The sequence below is a fragment of the Mytilus edulis genome, chromosome 13 (assembly GCF_963676685.1).
Source record: "Mytilus edulis chromosome 13, xbMytEdul2.2, whole genome shotgun sequence".
Taxonomy (NCBI): domain Eukaryota; kingdom Metazoa; phylum Mollusca; class Bivalvia; order Mytilida; family Mytilidae; genus Mytilus; species Mytilus edulis.
Window position 1 is genome coordinate 45,085,295 of NC_092356.1, and position 10,084 is coordinate 45,095,378.

At 31.3% G+C, this 10,084-nt stretch overlaps 1 long non-coding RNA gene across 1 annotated transcript; it reads left to right on the forward strand.

Moving 5' to 3' along the window:
* The first annotated feature begins 5,561 nt into the window (after positions 1-5,561).
* On the forward strand, positions 5,562-9,858 carry LOC139501316 (uncharacterized). Its single transcript, XR_011658518.1, has 3 exons — positions 5,562-5,633; positions 7,053-7,138; positions 9,348-9,858. It is a non-coding gene; the product is annotated as an uncharacterized lncRNA (long non-coding RNA).
* Positions 9,859-10,084: the final 226 nt, after the last annotated feature.

Below are 10,084 nucleotides of genomic sequence, written 5' to 3' on the forward strand. Positions count from 1 at the left end.
TTTTATTTTCAAAAGTTAAATACAAAAGTAAACGTATCTTACTATCCATTTGGGCAGCTATACACACGTATTGTCCGGCACCTGTATTTGGCATCGTTATCTTTATTACGTTGTTTTACTATGTTCTAACGTTTACAGATCAAAACTAGGATTGTTAAAGTCTGATGTAACACAGAATTCCACCAACACAGTGGAACACAACCGATATCTGGTCTAAAATAGAGAAAATATTACTGAATACCTGATTATCTTTAACTGTACTGACATTTGATTTTTTTGAAATAATTGAGGAGGCAATGAAAAATATCCGTTTAATTTAAGACTTTTTGTATCATGATCGTTAACATGTATGATTGCAATTAAATTTCCCTTTACTCAGCAAAAGAATAAACTTAATAAAACTATTATAAAAGAATCAAGTTGATGAGACATCAAATTACCATATTTTCAAAACCTTACCCGTTTTTTTTTTCTATTTTCGAGGAACCTTGAAATCCGGATCAAAAGCGAAATTTGGCATCTACATCTTGTACATGTTAAACAGTGCACCTCATTATGTGCCTTATACGGGACGGACGGATGGATAAACGGACGCATGAAAACATAATGTCCATATAGTATTAAAGACGGTGCATTAAAGTCGACAACATTTCGGAGTAGAAAAGGGAATCGTATGAATTCCAAAATGGCTCAGCATTACCAAGGCAGGTGTTTCTTTATGTGATTTGGTCACATGAATTCGCATTCACAACAAGTGTTAGGCTAATAATAATTTTTTTTTTAAATATGAACACGAAAAAAACAGGTTGTAATGTACGACTTGTGAAACTAAAGACCAATCAAAAGCTGCAATTTTAGTAAAAACAGATAACAACATGCCAAACAAACACAATTCGAAAAGACAAACGGTATTCAGCAAAACCCTGCTCAAAACCATTAAGAACAGAACTAAAACTAAAACCCTTACCCTCAAGAATGGTTGATCTTTGTCACATTTGTAGATTAGTACAAGAAATATTGTAGCGATAAACAAATTGTGGATAGTGGTCGATTGATCAATTGGTCGATTTATTGTTGTGTTCTTAACGTCCAGTGTCAGTTATATGAATATATATATAATCAGTAAGAAAATAAAGAAAAATTTTCAGCATTATATATGATATGTAAGGTCGTTGACTGGGAAGAAGGACAACAAACATGGACTGCCACTCAAAACTAGGGGTATGTTGGATAAGTGCAACAACTCTGTCTTACAACAATCCGCATGCCGACCTTGAAGAGTGTTGGTGATCAAACGTCTTGTTGATAATTGAAGTCATTCCTCGTCATTACCTTTAAGTAGTTTTGAAGGTGAAAATACATCTGTTAGTAAGCTCTTATAATGAAACCACTTTCCATCTGATAACCTAGAAGTAGTTATGAAGTTGAGAATACCTGTGTTAGTAAACTCTTATAATGAGAACACTTTCCTTCTAATTACCTTAAAGTAGTTTAGAAGTTGAAGATACCCCAATTAGTAACCCTATATAATTAACAAGCTAGAGAAATATACGTCTCTCTAAAGCTCCATATGTTTTGTGATATGTAGGTTATCGTTGAAGACCAGGAGTTTATGATTCACTGATTTCTTTTGTTCTTAGTATCAATTCTTTTTTCTTATTGTGTTTATCCATATTTTATTGTTGGACGTTTCGTCTCCGAGGGTATCACCAGCCCAGTAGTCAGCACTTCGGTGTTGACATGAATATCAATTATGTGGTCACTTTTATAAGTTTTCTTTTTAGAATACTTTGAATTTTTCGAAAACATGAGGATTTTCTTATCCCAGGAATAGATAACATTAGCCGTATTTGGCATAACTTTTTGTAATGTTGGATCCTCAATGCTCGTCAACTTTTTACTTGTTTGGCTTTATAAATATTTCGATATGAGCGTCACTGATGAGTCTTGTGTGGACGAAATGCGCATCTGTCGTTCTAAATTATAATCCTGGTACCTTTGATAACTTTTTTTTATTGTATTAAAATAAACAGATGAAAGCTCGTATTTGTTTTGCATGTCATTGAATAAATGGATTTAGTCAGTGAATGGTTATTTGCTCTTCCTTCGGTATACTGCAAACATGAGTATTCTAATTGTATAGATGATCAAGTTCAAACTCAAACATTAACAAACACTAAAATTTTATAGGTAAAACATATTTTAAACGTGAAAGCTGTTCTTTATGCATGCACTCTTAAATTAGTGTTTAGATTGAGATACACTCATAAACAAAACAGAAATTTTAAAGACTCATAAGTTTATGAATTGCTAGGTTGAATTACAATATATGTTTTTTTTTAATGATGCGTATGTGTCATGAACACTTTAAATTAAAGAGTTAGTCAGTGCCGGTAAAGTGGTTCAGAAAAAGAAACTTATCGAATTCCACATGTCTATAGGTCAACATCAAAACTTTTTCATTTAATATCATTTTCCTATTTCTTATGTACATGCAAGATACATTTTACATGTTTTAAGTTCTATCATAAAATAGAATAAACGTTATATAATTATATTGTATACAATTCTCTTCCATAAGCTGTTTGTTTGTTTTTAAATGTGTCTTTAAATTAGGGGAACCAGTATTTGACTAATGTTCAAATTTCGCAAACCTCTTTAAACTACATAAAAAAAGATTACCAAACAAAATATAGGCAAACCGAATGATCTCCAAGCAGAGAGAAGGAGGTTAGAAGGTTCCTAACAAAAAAAACCTTTTCTGAACAGGGGAATGTATGCAGAGTTAAACACATCAATTCAAACGAAAACGGGCACGTTTTGTAGATGGCTGATAGTCTGGTAATTAAAGAGTATGCAAAATGAACATGATAAATCCATTGATATATTATCTCTTTTTTAACAATGTTTTCACAAAATCCTATTATTGTGCAATTACTTTCACTATAATGAACAAATGTGATCACAATCCCCCAACATTAGTTTCATAACAATACACATTAAAAATAAAACTGAAGTCACAATAAATCTAAATGTCATGCTATTGAACAAATCTGACAAAAACTGAAATTCATGTCGCATCATGTTAAGCATGTAGAATTGAAGATAAAGTTCACGTTGAAGACCATGTTGTAAGGAACAATCCCTTGACACAGGTACCATCTAGTAGTTTGTGTTGGCTATAGTAAAGCTGAAGTGTAGCATTCAGTACACACACACAAACTATGAAATTTGATAACGCCAATTAGTCGTCTTCACAAGTACATGCATTGACAAATATTCAAATAGCAAAATCTATAAAAGTAATATGTCCATTTTCTATTACAACAACATATAAATTATTCAAAACAAAAACATATTTTTGTACTGTTCATCAAATTTTGTCGACAAGGAAAATTATTAATCAGCATTATTATTTACAAATGTGTTACAGAACATGTAATCGCAGCTGTATATATTTTCCTATTCAACTTCCGTGACAAAATTCCGATAAATTCATTGGCATTTAAAGGTATTTTACTTGTACTTTTATAGTTTACTACATGAACTATAATATATAGTTTATGCAGAATTTTAAAAGTTCAATTCCCGGACAGCTACTTTATGCGGGGTATTTGCAATTGCAATCAAATCATACCTTTTTTTGTTACAGTAATATTGTTATTTGCAGGATTATTTGAAATCTCTCAAAAGTACTCATGATGATTGATATACAGTGTGATTTCTTTAGGTCAAAAATAAGGACAAATAAAGACAAAATGAAATATTGTATTAACCATCGAATCAACCTAGTCCACAGTCATTCGTATAATGTATAAATAACAGCCCAATAATGTTAGATCTGTATATTTGCGAAAGCAAATTTTCGTATTTCCTCGGCTGGGATTCGAACTCATGCTACTGAGATATCGTGGCATCAAATCGTCTTGCAATATCTGCGCCCGGCGCGCTTGACCACTCGACAACCTAGGCTCGACAAAAATCAGGTTTTAGGTGAACGGGTGTTACCTTTCCTCGTCGGTTCTTATCTAGCGTCGTAACACAGTACATGATATATAAGGCATGAAGATGGAAAATTACAGATCAGCTGAATAATCTATCGTAGAGGATCTTACAAATTAATGAAGAATGCATTGACAGAAATACTTATATTATAAGTACGTCTGAAACATTGACAACTCTATTTCAGATTGTATTCATCGGATAACCAGTGATACAAGGCTGAAAGCACATTCTAAATATATTATTGGTCTGAATAACATATATAATATGTCTAAATAACATATATTACTAAGAAATGAAACAGGCATGGCTATAACATGATATAAACCCCAGAAAGTGTCGTTTATTATATCTTAGGTTTCCGAGTGATTTTATCATCCATATTAAAAGACCTTTGTCCAAATTTCGTGTATATAGAGACACATACAATGTATGATAAAAAAATAAACAACAAAAAAAACCCCAACAAGTTGTGATAACAGTTAAGGATGTTCTTATATGAAGGCACCAAACGTCATGCACATTTGAAGTCATATAGAATGGCAATACATGTACAAATGTATATGTTTGTTAAGATAATTATGTCAGATACCTTGTAGACTATGATAAACAGATGAGATTCAAAGCACTATAGACAAATATATGATAAACATGATAATCGCGTCAGATGAACTATTTTTATCACATGAGATTTACAAAATTAAATTAATATATGATAGATAGAATTATAATGTCAAGTAGACTATTCTCTCAGATGGATTTCACAATATAATAAATATATATATTATAAACATGATTTTCGTGTCCGATAGACTATTCCTAGATGTTAAATATATACAGAAATGATACAATTATAATTTTAAATAGATTATTCTTCATGTTCTTATCAGATGGCCATGGATTTCACAATATAGTAAATATATTTATTATGATAAACACGATTATCGTGTCAGATAGACATATTTATCAGATTGGATTCACGACAATGGTAAATATCTTTAATATCATTAGAAAAATCTCCTAAAAATTAAAATCCCAAAAATACTGAACTCCGTGGAAAATTAAAAACGGAAAGTCCCTAATCAAAATCAAAAGCTCAAACACATCAAACGAATGGACAACAACTGTCCTATTCCTGACTTGATACAGGCAATTTCTTATGTAGAAAAGAATGGATTAATTAGATATAGAAAGATGTGGTGTGAGTGCCAATTAAACCTTGTTTTATATCCTTATTATATCATCCAGGTGGTGATAGTGGTCAATACCGGAAAGAAGGATATCAGTAATAATAAAAACAAATTGAACACAAACAACGATGCGGAGACCAAACACCTAGATTTACATACTATCACATATGGTCATCTTCAAACGTAATAAGCAGTACAAAGAATAAGGTGTTCGAATATAATCATAATATTAGTCAATAAATCATGCATATCATGTAACTGCCTACATAATTACAAAATTTGCAAAAAAAGCATTTAAGATATCAACGTGGCATTCAAAAATATGTTACACAATCTGAATACATTAACTAAATAACATGACTATAAAAAGAGTGTTGTTCTCTGTCCGTTACAAGTTCCCACAAGAGCAGATTCGTCAGTTTAGGAAAGTTTTAAGACCAGGTAAGTGAAAAGTATTATTATAGAATAGATCAAAAGATTAAAGGCGCGGCATGAACAGAGCTAGTGGTATGAATTCAATTATTATAGACTTTGAAATATATATATATATAAAGCATACATTATTTGATTTAGACAATTCTTTTAAGACACAAGGTTTTTATGTTTGACAGACAGTGTTTACACACATTGTTTATAATTTAAGAGAAAAAGACTCATATTTCAATTATTTTTGTAGTTGTTCATGCATCAAATGAACATGCAATAAAAACTTATGGTAGTTCACTTTGAGCGCCGTTTGTTGCATTATATATATAGTGTTACCTCTTCTTCTAATGCAGCTGAATTGAAATATTGCGATTGGTCTGTCTTCATTAATATAATTTGGTTCAAACAAAACCTGTAGAGCGAATTTTACATAATACAAGGTTATTTTATTGACAAATTAATCACAAATTCTAATGTTGAGGATGTTGTTTTTTATCGTTACTTGAAATGAGTATGTATTTATTAGCTGAATAGAAGCACACACATGCGATTCAATACGAAATATCCGAAATGTGTCATTATTCATGATTGAAGTATTATCACCTCCTTTTGGACAATATTTAAAAAATAATTTGAATCGAAATGAAAGTGATATTTCTTTTCTATAATCAAACTTGCGGTCAAGGTAGATGATGATACGGATTAAATAAAGTCAGGTTGTGTTTTGCTGCACAAAAATCAGTACGGAAAATCCCTTATCAAATGGCAAAGTCAAAAGATAAATCACATCAAACTAATAGAAAACACCTGTCATATTCCTGACTCGGTACATCCATTTCCTTATGTATAAAACGGTAGGTTAAACCTGGTTTTATAGCTAGCAAAATCTATCACTTTTATATTGTGCTTTTTAACTTCAAAATTAGCTTGGAATGCCTGTATTTTAAATCGTAGACAGCTACGTTAACCCATATTTTTAACAAAATAAGACTACAATATTGATGCCCAACATCCCCTTGTTACAGACCGCAATACGACTCATAGAAGCATAAATAAGTTGTGTTAGAAATTAAAAAGGCTAATCAAATATTGTTTGTTTTTATTTCCAAATATACAATTCATGGTTTCAATCAATTAAATTAGTTTTTACATAAAAATACTTCTAGTTGGTGATAGTGTGCCAACATGATTTTATTGTAAAACAGAAAAACTTCCTCCGTCCGAAGCGCATGCCAGGATTTACCCTGATCTAGAACGCTCAAAGTTGAATAGTTGACACCTTCTCACGCATGCTTCACTATTTGATATAGTCGACAGTTTGATTTTGTTTTGGTTTTATTTTTATGGACATTTTTTTATTTATCTTTGATTTTCTTTTGGTTGATACTTTTTTTTGCTGAATAAGATAGTAATATAATTATATTTTTTTTGCAGATACACTAACCAACTATCAATTGCAATGATAATGACTCATATTTTTACCTGCATCTTGTTTGTGTTGATGTGTGGTACAAGTCATGGTAAGCTTTTTCACAAATCACGATTTTAAGTTATCAGATTCTGAAATCCTTATGCTTTGTCTGAATTTATTATAACATCGATTAAAAATGGTCACATGCACATTTTTCATAGAAATAAATTGATGATAACATTCAAATTTTGGTCTCTCATATATGATTAAAGCATACAAAATGGCGGCAATATTGGTAAACACCTATTACACTAATGGTAGTCTTTTATTTAAAGTGCCAATATTTCATAATAAATAATTAATGTGAAGGTATTGATTTTGAGTCAATGATGGATGCTCCATATCCTTTCTTTTCTATTTTTAACATATGTTTTATGCAATAAAAATGTTTACTCACATCAATGAGTAATACCAAATATGTATTTTTGTGGAAAAAAGTGTATGCCTGTCTCATAAGTTGGTAAACTTGTTTACTAGGGAGCGATTTAAGAGTTTGTAAATTATAAAAAAAAATTTCGACGAATACGCCTTTCCGGTCTCAAAAACAAATTGAATATTAGCACTTTAGTTTTGAATTTGGTGTAAAAAATAGACGAACGTCACTTTTGTGGTAAAAAAAAAACCGGTTGCATGTTGTTTTTCAAACAAACATACCTATTTTGTTTCTAGTGTTTAAACAATGATACCAAGTCATAATGTCAATCAAATCCTCATTTGAACATTAAGTTACAAAAGGAGGGCCGTATTGTGACCTTTCGAGCATACGTCTGTGGTTACAGGGGAAGTTTTTAACAAAAGTTATCACCGCATTAATCAACACTGGCTATATTCATTCTGATAACGGCTAATGAAAATTGTATGCTGGTATGATAAAGAACTTGTAATTCGGTAATAAATCAATTAAACAATTGAAGGCTTAATATGCACTTCAACTGTAAACAATCATTATGTTTAGACGTGTTAAATAACAGACCTCACCACATAAGGCAAAACGAGCGAATTTAACGCCGTTGACTTTATGTCTTTGTTCTTAAGCAGCATCTAGGATAAGTTTGTAATGTCTCCAGTTTTGTTTAAAAATACCCTAATGTCACCTTGTGATTTTGATTTTTTTTTATAAACCTTAGTTATTAAATGCTTTTACAAAAAACTGGTTTTAGTCGGGTGTATTTTTTAGCCACCTGTCAGCCAAGCAAACTCTATGGGGTTGTTCAACTAATACCATTGACCTAATTGTTATAATTTACAAATTCTGTTTTATTAAATTGCAATTTATTCTATGAATATAAATGCTTAGCTGTACATGTGTCTGGAACTTTCTAGTTTTAATTAATAAAAGAATATAATCCTTCAATCCCGTACATGTGAAATTTGAAAAAAATCTATTTATTTTCGTTTGATTACAACTTCTTTAAATTATGGCAGGACACTTATAGGAAACCCAAATTGACATTGAATTTGGATCTTTGTGATTCTATTTAAAGGACAATCTATTGTACTATTGCCATGGCTTTTGTCAGTTTATTTTGTATAGTTCGTCTCTCTTTTTATTATTATCTTAAATATTAAGAAAGCGCTAGTAATATCCTGTTATGTTATGTTATACTTACTTTCCACATAGATATTTTTGTTTACTCTTTTGAGGGGGGGGGGGGGATTGAAAAGTCTTTGGTTCTTGGTTTATTTAATAATATTGTTGTTAACACATCTTCACAGAAGTTTTATTGAAAAATGCAGTGTATGCATTTAGTGTATACAACTCGTTTAATGTCTATGAAATTTCGATAACAATTATACCTACATGTATCTAAGATTGAAACTTATTGTTGCATATTTATACCACCTATTCATGTTAAACAAATGCGCTATACCACTCTACGTTCAAATGTCAGATCTTGAACGGTAAATACGAATGAGAAGTTGTTTCAATTCCATGGCTTTGCGAAAGACAATTGTTCAAATGTCACCCTTTATTTAATATATCAAATATCAACAAGATAACGGTAGGTATTGTTGAATCAATTAAATGACAGTGAGACCTATATTTACTGAGTTTTGCCATACACTGTGATTCATAACAGTAAACATGGTAAAGGTACAAGTGGTCATTAACAAGTACAAAAAAAAATAAAAAATGCTGCCAGCAGAATAAATTGTGCTAGAGATTAAGTTATGAATCTTCGTCATGAAGTACTGAATGTACGGTTATGTTTATGTGTATATTATATATTGTTAAATCCCTTGAAATATTTTTACAGCTGAATTGACAGCGACATTGTCCACTGGTGCACATTCGTTTGCGGCAAATCAGGTTATCAACTACAACGTACCTAAATGTACACCTCCTCCTACTATTGGTACTTACAGTGCAGGTACTTTTACTGTTGTACAGCCGGGTCGTTACATGGTGTGTGTTACCATGATGTCAGGCCTTGTAAATGCCCACCTTACTATAAGGGTGAATGGTGTTATTTATGTGTGGCTATATACTGGTACCCCATGGCAAATGGCAACTCAATGTGTCTGCATAAGAGTGGCAGCGACAAATACGATATCGGTACACATGCAGAACGTTGCATCGAGCCTCTTTGATGTTTATAACACTTTCACTGTAATATGGATGGCCCCGTAGGCCTAATTTAGGATACCTAATTGATTCTAACAAGTAGGTACTCCGCCGAATATAGGTTAATGCTGTATTCGCAAAATAATGAGAAAATAATTGTCAAATTTTAACTTTAAATAAAAGACTTTTTGACACATTAATAATTCACTTTGCTTATTTTTTTGTATTGCTAGTATGTTGAGAAAATGAACTTTTGTTTTCGAAAATAACATTCTCACATTATCATGTGGTTATCATGTGACACTCAAAATCTATTTATAACCGTGAGAACAGAAAACTCGAAAGTGCTAACGTGTAGACAGTGTTGGTTTTCTAAGAATTGTTATCTTTAGACAGCTTGTGTACCAAAGTGATATAAAACTTCTACCC